Source organism: Bombus bifarius, unplaced genomic scaffold, assembly GCF_011952205.1.
Source record: "Bombus bifarius isolate JDL3187 unplaced genomic scaffold, Bbif_JDL3187 scf7180000008265, whole genome shotgun sequence".
Classification (NCBI taxonomy): Eukaryota; Metazoa; Arthropoda; class Insecta; order Hymenoptera; family Apidae; genus Bombus; species Bombus bifarius.
The window spans coordinates 400,581-412,774 of record NW_022884550.1 but is presented as its reverse complement, the minus strand read 5'-3'; the positions used below and the strand labels follow the sequence as shown (position 1 = coordinate 412,774).

The following is a 12,194-nucleotide window of genomic DNA, read 5'->3' as shown; positions in this document are numbered from 1 at the left end:
TTATTTTCGTGGAACGGTGGCATTCGTCGAGTAAGTAAGAGTCGCGACGGACAGCGATTCGCAGAGTCATACAACTCCCGGGTAAAAATATTTTCTCGTTGGAGTACGCGAGAGTCGGCCGCGATGGCTGTATCGTTAGACAGGGACAAAGTCCCTGGAGAAAAAGGCGTCGGCCTGGTTCTGGTGCGCGCACGAGCGTTTAAGAAGAAGAAAAGTGGAAAGAGAATATCGGACGGTTTACGAAACGATCGACCAAACGGAAACTCGACGAGTTAAGTTTAAGGCGTGTATGCTTATCACGATGGTTACGAGCGAATACCATGGCTGCGATCCGGATCCACGGTTGCAGAGGAAACGAAGAGAAACGCGATGAAACGCGTAAGAAAAGAGTGGCGCGACGTGTCGATCAACCAGCACCGCGGACGTACAGAGAGCGGATCGAACGAAGGCCAAGAAGGAGACGTCCAGCCAGCCGACCTACTATACGACGCTGGTTTCTAGCGGGGATATAGTGGTCCGCGCGATAACTTATAGCTAGAGGGATTTACCGAACGTCCGACAGGGCAAACCGCGAAGGGGAACAACCGAGATACGTGAAAAGAGAGGAAAATAGTGGTGGTCGTGGAAAGGACGCGAAAGAGCCGGTGCTCGAAAACGTAGATATTTCCACTTGTACGGCCATGGATGGCAAGCAGAGCGCGATTCGTCGCGCGTGTACACGCGTGCAAAGGTAAAGGAAGCTGCAGGGGCCGCAAGTAGTTGCGCGTATGCGAGGGAACGTAACGGCGAAACCGCACAGGAAGGACGAGGCGATGCTAGAGGGTATCTCTATGTTTCGTCGTATCGATGTCGTGCGAAGGGCTCGCGTGTCTGGCCTCTGGTAAAAGCGCGCTTCGCCGGACGACCACCGTCGCCGAATTTCGTTCTTTTCACGCGCAACGCGAAACGCTATGTCGCGGTTTACGGATTCGTCGGGTCGCGCGAACTCGAACGTCGAAATAGCCGGTTTCGCTAGGCAACCGAGGGACGCTGAGTGCGCGGACGTATCGATTTTGGGTCGCGACAGCGACCTTACAGTCCCAGAGTAAGGTAGTATCGGTATTTCTTGCGGTTCTTTGTCCCGCAGGCCGTGCACCAACCTCACCTGCGCCACGCCAGTTCGTCCAGGTAACTCGATCACGCGTGGCGTTCCCGTGACAGTAGAGCCCTTCTCTTTCCTCCCTGCTTCTACCTTCTTTCTCCACCTTCTCCACTTGATTTCTCTCTCTCTCTCTCTCTCTCTCTCTCGCTATCTCGCTCTCTCTCGTGCTCGCCTCGAATCGTTCCACGGCTACGACGAGCCTCGTTGTAACGATCCGAGGGTGATCGAGTCGCGGCCACTTCCGGTAAGGTCCATCTCCTTTTTTTTGCTCCGACTCGAATTCCTCGCGTCGAGATTTTTTTTCTATCGTTCTCCGGTCACGTCGTTTTTCCATGTTTCTTCTTTTTTTTTGATTTTTTTTTCCTTTTTGTTGCTCGAAATTAAAAGAGTACCACCTCTCCGTCGTAACGCGCGCAGAGAAAGACGGAATCGCCGGAAACTCGCAACGAAAGAGTATAACAAGTCGGAATCGTTGGTTTTGCAGAGCAGCGTTTATTATATTTAGAGCGCGAGTTAGAACGCGAGATGATATGCCATTAGAAGGTCGGTAGAAAGAGCGGATAAGAAACGGATAAGAAACGGATAAGAAACGGATGAGAAACGAGATCGTCCTGTACCATTAGAATCGCAAGCGAGAGTTTCGAACGCGATTTCGAATTGCCGTTTCGAAGCAGGCTTCCGTCGTTAACGGTGCGCCTTTACGAAGAAAAACGTCGTGCAATTATATAAAAAGGAAAATTACGACGAACGCGAACGTACGCAATTTCTGCTCGCGGTTTTCTATTTCTAGCTTGCAACGACCGATACGTAGCTCGCAGTTGTTATTTGATCGACCGTTAGGATTTTTGCACGGCTGTGTTTCGTGGGTCTTGATTAGGAGAAAGATCGAGAGAGAGAAAGAGAGAGAGAGAAAGAAAAGCAGCGCTGGCCGAAGAGACGGGGAAATAAAACGCGCTAGGTAATTAACGCGCGGCAAAATAGGCAAGGAATGTTTTTCGGTAGCACAGCGGTACGTCGATAGTCCCGTAACTCTGCTTGGTATTACCAGTATTACCAGACAACGGGCGCGGAGTCTGCACTATGACGAAGTCATTACCAGGAACACGTTGCTTTCACCCGATGGAGGAATCGAGGAGGCGTTCAAACACCGTTCGATCGACCTCGGCTCGCGTCCGCCTAAACGCTCGTTTGTCTCTGCTTTCTTATTCGTGTTCCGCGTGTACCGATCGCTCGATTACCAAATTCCCGTACTCGTTTCTGTACTTGCTGCTATAAAAAAAAAAAAAAAAAAAAATTACGTCGCGAGACGGTCGGACGCGGCGTGTAAGATGCCGAGGTAAATGCAAGCAGGAAGACGTAACGGCGAGCGCGAGCCGAAAGGCACGGATAAAAAATAAAATGGAAAATAATGGAAACGCGTATGTCCGCGTGGCTCGATAAATACGTACTATACGCGACGACCGTGTAAATAATCTGGTCGACGCATGGTCGACTTTCGGTGTTTTGGTTCGCGCGTTTCTCGCAGATCGATGGTCGATCGCGCGCGTCTTTTCTATTCGTCGACAAATATTACGCAATACGTTACGTCAGCAGCGTTACATACTACGCTACTATCGCGTGTTATCGTCTGTTTGTCAACAAACGTATATAAGAAACGCAAGACCTTGTATTCGGATATTTCCCTTCGTGTCTTCCGTTGCCAGCTGTCGCCACTCCGACTCCGACTCCGACTCCGACTTTGCGCCGAACGTAAGATATTTCAAAAACTATTGTATAAAGGAACGTAAAAGTACATCGTGACGTAACCGCGAGCGTGTCGTTCGTGACACGAGCATACGGAGAATGCAACGTTTAGAACCGCTGGTTGTTTCCTAGCGCGTTCGAAAGTTTCGATTAAAATACAAAATTCGACGTTGCTTCTCGAGCGAGTTGTTTTTCGAACAGAGGTAGAACGAACCGGTTACCTGAGACGGTTTGTTGCTCGAAATCGCCGCGTTTTGCTATCATTTCGCGTAGAATTCCGGCGAAACGGAGGGGCGAATATTTTCGGGAGAGAAAAATTGGTTTGCTGGGAAGCGGAGAGTGCGACTCGTGACTCGTGAAAGAAACGGTAGACGTTGGCGAGTAACGCGCGTGTACAAGCTACGTTAAGGCCTTTATACGCGTTGAATCGCGTGGCGAAGCGTGCGTCGCTTTCGGTTTATCGATAAAGGACGAAAGACCGAGAGGACGACGATGGATCTTCCAACGGCGCGTCGTCGAAAGAACGAGGAGACGCACGCGTGGCGATACCGATTCGCCGATACCGGACCTACGTAGGTCGCGAGGCGTATCGCGAAACTCGAGTAGCGATGCGTCGGAACGCGTTTCAACGTGTACAGAGGCCTTTAGAGCGGATGAAAAACACGCGAGTAGGAATTTACGGGAAAGAGGCTCGAGGCGCTGCCGGACCGACTGCTCGTCCTCGGTAGCCTGCGCGACGAGAGGAGGAACCGCGGTGGAGGTGGTACGACGAGGAAGAGGAGGAGGAGGAGGAGGAGGAGGAGGAGGAGGAGGAGGAGGAGGGCACAGGGTACCGTTCTGTCCTCGGGGACCTCGGTTCACCGGGTCGGTTCTCCTGGCTTCTCATCTCCACTTGGCAAAAAGCGGCCTAACCACCGATCTTCTCTTCCTCTCCGTTCTCTTCCTTTTCCTCTTCTCCTCTACGACCTCGAAGCTGCTCACGGTTGCGCGCTATTTTCTTCCACTTCCTACTTTTCGCAGGTTTCGTTATCGAGTCGCGAATCGCCGTACGCGATACGAGAGAATGGCCGCTGTTTAATCGTTCTTATTAGCGAGATTGCTTGCGCGTAGACGCGTGCTTGTCCAAGGCGCGATAATTCCAAAGCCTCTGGATAACGGATCGCTCTCGATGACAGATTTTAGGACAGCGCGTATCGACCAAGTCGCATTGTCCGTTTGTTCAAAGTTTGTTCGAAGGCAGTGGCGAATCCGCATTTTCAACGCGTTTTCAAGTCGAGGAATACGAACGAGGTCGAACGTTTTATATCGGCAAAGTTGATTTTATCGGAGAAACGTATCCGCTGTTTTCGATCCGAGTCGATAGGGAAGATCTCGTAGGCGCGGTCTGGTTGCGGCGATCGACGGTAATCGATCAGCGCTAATTAAATACGTAACGAAGGCACTCGCGGCTCGCGTCGCTCCTATCGTGCAGCGAGTTAATCGGAAAGGTAATAACATCGATAGAACGGTATAACCGCTTCTTTCGAGCGTTAAAATCGACGATAACGTAGCCGTGCGGTGAAAAGTTGGCTCGTCCGGTGATCGAAAGGCTTCCTGCGAAGAAAATACGACCGGTGAATCGATCTCGATCGACGATCTCGAAACGGAAGCCCCACCCGTTTTACCTGTCCTACCTGCTCGATTCGCGGCGTCTAAGCGTTTCCGGTTTCTTCCCGATCCAGAGGAGGAGTCAACATCCTCGTTCCATACGATTCGAGCTACCTGCGGGTCGTTTGCTACGCATCGACTCGCCTTCTCCTTTGCCACGTACAGTCGGTGGCAAAAGTCCACGCGTGTATCCGTCGTGCTCTTCCCGATGCTATTACATATCCAAGCTGGAAAGAGTCGTGTCGGGCTCCGCGAACCCCCGTGGCATCGGTCAACTATCCCGATACACGGCGGAGTTGGAAAACGAAACGGAAAAACGTGAAACGGAGGATGGGAATGCGCGGAGCGAAAAGAACGACGCGTCGAATTAATTCCACGAACGACGGGAAACACTATCGTCCGATAGGTGACCGCTGAAATACGCTTAGCGAAGAAACGAGCATGCTCGCTTCTTTCTTCTTTCTCCGTTTGGATCGCGCGGCCGTTCCCTCGCCTTTTCGTCCCGACGTCGGAATCATCCGGCTCCGTTGGCAGAGCGAGAGGAGAGAAACCCTTTTATCGTCGCGTACTCCGTTGTCCTTGCACAATGGTCCGTGTAATCAGCGGCGAGTGATTGTCACACGACGCCTACCTTTTCCTATTTCTCTCTCTCCTTTCTCCGGGCTTTCTTCCCTTTTCTGCATTTTTCTCCAACTGCAAGGGCCAGCGCACAATGACGTCGGGGATTCGTCATTGTTCCAGGCGACCGTAAAAGCAAAGCAAAAGCCGTGACAAAAAAACATCCGAGCAATACTTTAATACGGCTCCTGCTTCTCTCTAACGTGCGCGCGTGTACGTGTACGTGTGCCTGCAGCGCATCCAACTGGTGCCATCGACGAAAATCTCATCGTTTAGAGTGGCTCGCCGCGGAACACGCGAAACGGCCCGATGTGGCGCGAACGCGTCTTTTAACCATCGACACCGGCGCGACAGAGACACCGGAGCGAAGAGAGCGAGAGCGGCGAGCGTTCTCGCAGCGATGGCACCCGAAACGATAGTTTCGCCAGTCCCGTCGGTTATTGGCACGAACGTGGAATGTTTGGCGCGTGGCCGATACCATAACGCGGGCTTATCGTTCCGAGCGAATCGAATTTTACCGGCGAGAAGAGAAGGTGCGAGACGCGGCGGCGAGATTTCGAGAGTTTCGGATCGCGTTACTGGATATCCGTAAACGGCACCGAGAGAAAAGGGGGCACCGGACACGAATTTTCGCGTACGAGCATCGATCGGCCACGCGGTGGCCGATGGAGCGTGGTGCGTGGCCTGCCGGCTTAAATCGCGTTCTAGAGGGGCTGCGTAGCCGCGCGAGGAGGGGTGAATCCGTAACGCACGAGGGTGGCACAAAGGAACCTGGAGTACCGACCAAGGCATTAGCAGGATGCCCCGGTTTCCGACAAACAACGTCCAGCCCCCTGTGCGGACGCCCTTCGCTTCGCTTTACCCCCTCGCCACCCGCCCCCCCCCCCCTGGGAACAGTCTCGCAACGCGATTACGCGTGGCCACGTTCTTCCCCATCGATCCGGTTTCGTTCGGCGTTTCTCGCAAAGCAAAGACTCGTATCGACGCGCTGAAATCAGCCCCCTGCGTTTCGCGGCTTTCGTCGCTGTTCCGTTCGAACCTCCGATACGACGTTTCACGACCTCTTCTTTCGATGCTACGTAGACGATCGATTAAAGTCGCTGGAAATCGTCCGTGTGTACGATCGGATCGAGTGGCTCCCACATATCTCGACAACGAGTCTCTCTCTCTCTCCCTGCCGCCTCTCTGCCTGCTCGCGTCGTTCCCCTCGCCCGCTTAATCTTTCTCTTCCTATCTCCTTTTCGTCCCTTCTCGCTTCTCTCCACGCGCTCCGCCGTCTCTTCCTCCTTCTTTCGTTCCCGGTTCTTTCGTCAATCGACCGTTTGATGATCGCTTTCGGTCCCACCAACGAGTTAACTCGTTCGAGTGTTATTCTCTCCTCGTTTCTTCTTTTTTTTCCTCTCCCTCTCCGTTTCTCCCTTCCGTTTGATCCGTCGCGATATCTCCTCGCTCGTTCGTTCTCTCCTCGTTGCCTTCGATTGACCCTTTGCCCGACTGGCCATTACACCGTCCAGCAGCCGCCCTTTGTTCCAACTGGCCGTGCGCCTTCGATCTTCGGCCAGCGTTCGCCGGCTCGAAAGTGCCGGATGCGAGGAAAACCGCGCGCGAATACCGTCTTTCTCGATAAAGTTTGCATCGGTTGGCGGACGTTCCGGACGTTCCGGACGTTTCGAATCGTCGGATCCGCGCGGCGGGGTATCGCGACCGGAACGTCCGAAACGGACGGATAATCGTTCGGCCGACGATCCCTCGGTCGTTCCTCTCGCCCCAGCCGAGGGTTGGCAAAGTCGTGAAACGCGAGACGAATCGCGGTAACCGGGCTCGAAAATCGCCGTGTAATTTTCGACGAATTATTACTCGACTTTCGGGGTGATTCCACGCACCGCGAGACCCCGTTCGATCGTCGCGAAGCTTCGTTTGTACCGACAAAGAGTCGTTAAATCGTATCTCGTCGCGGTCTTGGTCGTGCTTCCAGCGATTACGTTTGCGCGAAAGGGGGCGACTCGGAACCCGTACGAAACAAAAGAGACTGCGCAAAGTATAACGGAGGCGGAAAATTTCATAGTCGTCCACCGGTCGACAACGAGTCGGACAGAACCGGGGAAGGGTGCGAAGCGCGTGTACGTTCGATCTCGGATTCGATTCAGCTCGTTTCCACCCCTGAAAATCTGCTCCCCGACCCCGACGAGCGTTTGGCGTATTAGTCATTCGGGCGCAGCTGGATACCCTACTCGGGGGTGCGTTACCCCCCTTTTTGCAAGGTCGAATCAATTCCGGTTTAGCTTGCGGCTAAGCCTGATTTTTCCTCTTCCGTTTTCCACCTTTTTAATCCTCTTGCTCCTCGTAACGCTCGTGTAATTCGATCGTAAAATCGACGAAAACGTTTCTCCTCTCTTGGCGCTATAGGCAACCGATGGAAGAAACTTTTCGAAATCTTGCTCTCTCGTTTTCGCGAGGAACCGTCTCGCGGTCGCAAAGGTACTCGTCGTTCGCTTTTCGTTTCGTTCGAACGAAAGCTCGTTACAAAGAGCGATTAGGTATTTCGATAACGGAGCCTGGTTGATCGTACGAGCGGTAACGATTTTTAGAGGCGCGGTATCGGTAGCGTGGCTGATGAAAGGGACGTGCGGGGACTGAAGGGAGACGCCGGAGAACGAGAGAGACAGAGGCGGTCGGCGGTCGGGGTGGTGGCAGGGCGGGTGGTGGAACAGGGGGAAGAAAAAGGAAGAGAGGATAAAGAGAAGGGTGCCGGTGGTCCTCCCTATTGACAACGGCTTTCATCTTTATAATTCAACCCCTCGCGCCACCCTCGATCCATTTTGCCTTTTCTCCCTAATGCTTTTTTACCATCCTTTCGCCCGCTGTGTTCCACGTGTCACCTACCTATCGCATGCCATCCACGCACTCGCGCTCTTTTCCTTCGCCGAAATTCTCTCCTCTTCTTCTTCTTCCGCCAACGGAAACCACTCTTTTCGCGTCTTTGCTCTTGTCTTCGTCTGTGTTATCAGCGCCGCCTTCGCCTTTGTCTCTACTCCCTAGGCTTCGTGTCAACTCCTATCGTAAGTCGGTGCGCGTCTTTCGCTCGAAACTTTGCCTCTCGCTTCCATCGTACGCCCGAACCCGCGATATCGTGTCCGAATCGAAGCGTTCGCGCTTTCTATCGAACGACGACGTCGCGCCTGCCGCGCGACATCTGAAAAACCGTAACTACAGCTTTCGTAGCGATTTGCCGCGAGAAACGATCCGATCGTTGGAAAACGTAATAACGGACGAGGCGAACGAGCTCGCGAAACAGACAGCGTATGGCGGAATCTTAGCTTTCGATTCGATCAGCGTAGGCGTAATGAATTTTTGATAGACAAGCGGTCGGTTATTGTTCGTATGGGAAGAATTTTACAGTAACTTATGAATTTATGTAAAAACCTATCGAACTGATCACGCCACGCTATTCTACAAAGCGTAATCTCGTTCGCGATACGATCGATGATTATCGCGACGATTATACGTGGAATCTCGGCGTATTTCGAGCGGCCGTTCGTTTCCCACCGATGGGTATTTCCAATAAGCGAAGGAAACGTCGAAAATAACAGGGTCTTGCGATTTATCAGCTATGCGAAACCGCAGCGACCGAGAGAAATTCATTTTTTCGCGTATGATCGACGACGTTTCGCGAAACTACGTTTGAAAGCGTAGGTGGTAAACGTACGGTGGCGTGCGCGATACGAGTCGGAATGGAAAGAGAGAAGAAAACGGTTGGGAAAGGAGGTTGGCCTTGAAGCGTAGCAGGAAGCAAAAAAACGCATGGTGCATAAAGCATGGTGTATCGTTTTCCTAGCGTGATTCTCGGGGAGGTCTCACGTGCGTCGCAATCCTCGCGCAGTCGATCCCTCGAGGAAGACCTCCCGGAGATTTCGAAGGTTTCGGAGATTTCGGAGGTTTCGTTTGGGCGAGAGAGCGAGAAGAGACGGCGTTGCGTGGCGGCGGCTGGATCGGTTAGGTGGTCTTCGTGGAAGGAGGGCAGATCGATGGAAAAACGAGGGGAGTCTGGTCGAAACGGTCACAGATGGTGTCTTGCGTGGTTTACGACGCAGCGCAGGCCCTTCCATATGGGAATGATACTATTTAACTCACCCTGGAGACCTGGCAGGGTGTCGGATGACCTATCCAGCCTGTACACCACCCTCCCTTCGACGCACAGGTCCGACTTTTACCAGCAGGTTCTTCTTTCTCCGATCGTCGCGCTCGCCTTCCTCTCGGTTCCGAGCTTGTCCCAACATCGAAAAGTCGAGGAAAAAAGTGAAATAAAAACCGCAGCCAACCGCGCGTACGACGCACATTCTCCTCGATCGATTCGCTTAGGAACAGAGAGGAAGAAAATCGCTAGGCTCTGATACGTCGGTGGAATTTCGAGGTATCGATGTTGAGGTAGGGAAGGGCCTTCTCCGAGGTGGAGTTTAAACGGCTTCCTCGCCCTTCCTCCTTTACACCTGCTATTACCAAATTCTTCTCCAACGACACGTACCACTTTCCTTTATACCGGGTGTCCCTCGCGACCGACCAAACAAGCTACGAGTTTGGCCGCACGTGTACGCGGTATATATCGCGGCTATTTTCCGATTCCGCGTTACGACCGGTCGCCACACCGACCAATTTCTGTACCGAACGACACGGCCGATCGAAGGACGACCTTCGTCGACGTATATCGAGTGACGGAGCCGTAGCACGCGCGTTACCAAAAATAGAAACGGCGTTTCGTCCGAAGAAATAATCGGTCCACTGTTTTCGTTAAGTACGGTCGAATTTGTAACTCGAGGCGAAACCGTGGCCTACGAGTCGCAGCTTTTGCCTGGCTTTCGGGGAATGGCGTTCGTGAACCCTCGCGAAGGCTCGTGTTGCCGGGTCGTGCGATATGTTACCCTTGTCCAACTGCGACACACGTGCTTCACCCTTACGCGACCGATCATTGGCCGTTCTTCTATAACGAAAACTGGCTGAAAACTAGCGGGAAAGTAGATCGCTTTTTAACAAGCGGTTTCTCGTTATCGACGCGTCCGTAGTCCTTCTTTGCTGCCGTCTCCGAACGATATCGCGAGAACAGGTAGGAGAGAAGAGAAAACCGTGGAAAGTCAACTGTCTCGCTTCCAGTTTGGCCGAAACGACAGGCTCGATACTCTGGGAAGATGGATTCTCGGGCGTTTTCCGTCGGAGCGACTCCGGAGGAAGGATCGTCTAGAGCGCGCAGAGCGTGGAGGAGGTAACGGCCGAAGGCTGGAGAATTTCTGGCCGGTGGAATAGAAGTAATCTCTGGAGAAGTTGGTGGAAGTAACGGGGGTAGGAAGGGATGGCGGTGATGGTGGAGAATGGCGAACGCCGGAAGTGGACGGGGGTTGGGAACGAACGAACGGAAGTGGAAAAGGGAACGGCGAAGAGAAAGCGGAAGGGCGGCGCGGAGCCGTGGAAGAGAGGCGTGGAGAGGAGAGGAGAGGAGAGGAGGAGCGAGTGGGTGGATGGAGGAAAGAGGGTGAGGAAGGATGGCGGAGAGGCAGGGCAGGGCGGAGAGGCTGGAAGCGGAACCGGAAGCGGAAGCAGGGAGCGCAGGAAGACGAAGCGACGTCGACGTCGGCGTCGGTGGTGGCAGCGACGGCGGCGGCGGCGGCGGCCCCGATATGGCGGAAGCGTCGCGTTTGCCGGAAGTCGCCGAGGAAATGAAATGCCTCCCAGCCAGCTAGCTAACCCCTGCCGAGCTCCTCGTGCTTCTCCTCGTTTGCCACACCTTCCTTCGAGATTCTCCGCTGCCGTACCCTGGCAATCTAGGTGGCGCGGATCGAAACCGCGCTCCATAAAATTCCAGCTCGTCTTCCGTCTGCCGACGACGTCGCGAGCACGGCCGATTATTATTCCTATAGGCGCGATAAACGCGTCCAGGCGATTTTTCCCAATCGATACGATCGAGAATAAAAGAGAGAGAGAGAGATTGGCGGCTAGCAGGAAGCCGTGTATATATAGGAATCGAAAGAAACGATCGAACAAGAAACGCGGAGGTTCTCGAAGAGGTCGGCCCTGAAGAGCATTAAGCCGCGGTACCGGTGAAAGGCGAATAACACGAATGCCTTCCAAGTCGCATGGTTTCTAGTTCTAATAACGCTATTATTCTAACGCGAGCCCAGTCCGCCTACCGACTTACCGCTTTGCCACTTCTGTCTTGTATCGTCGTACAAGTTCTCTCTCTCTCTCTCTCTCTCTCCCTCCCCCTTTCTCTTCCGTCGTTTCTAACGCGTTAGGTCGATCGGATAATACGAGACCCACTCGATCCGATCGCTCGACGATACTTTAACGGCGCAAGGTCGACTCGGTTAACGCGCAAACCGAATTACACGCAAGGGGTTGTTGCTTCTCGGTGGGGATTTTCGGTGCATTTATTACAAAGTCGAGAAAGTGACGTACGAAGGAAGGTAATTTAACGAAACGAATTAATTTATAGCGCGGCGTATTTGCCGCTCGACGAATCGCGATTTGCATAACTGGTTTCACCGAAAAGTTTCTCCAAAAGCGGATTAATAGAAATTAATATCTTAAATCGTTTAAAGGTTTTAACGATTTCGGTTTAACGATTACGGCATCGAATTTTATCTCGTCGATCGCAAAGGTGAATTTCGCGCGCGCTCTGCCGGAAATACTTATTCGACCGGGCTCCATTTTGCAGCGCGGAACGATTACGCGTATTATCGTTACGAATGCGCAAAGAGCAAGTGCTAAACGTAAATCGCGTAAAAAGTTTAGAAATAACGCGAATAGCAGTCCCTCGAAAAAGATTCGAAGCTGATCGAAGATCGTTTAACGCGAGCCGTCCGTGCTGAAGAGACTCGTCTGAAACGAGTGAAAAAATAACTCGATACTCGAGCAGGAAGAAAAGAATTGAATTTCCGCGACGCGTACGTTTTTACGTATTTGCACTCGATCGTGCAAGTTTTTCCGTTTTTTAAGAAAGATGGCAAAATGGGAGAATTATTAAAGCGTTTAATCGTTGCTCGTGGGAACCGAAGGC

The 12,194-nt window shown here is 52.7% G+C and overlaps 1 long non-coding RNA gene across 1 annotated transcript in view; it reads left to right on the top strand.

Annotated features, from left to right (window-relative positions):
• Window positions 1-12,194, top strand: part of LOC117211972 — a 29,039-nt gene that overhangs the window by 7,079 nt on the left and 9,766 nt on the right. The gene's annotated exons all lie outside the window — the stretch shown is intronic.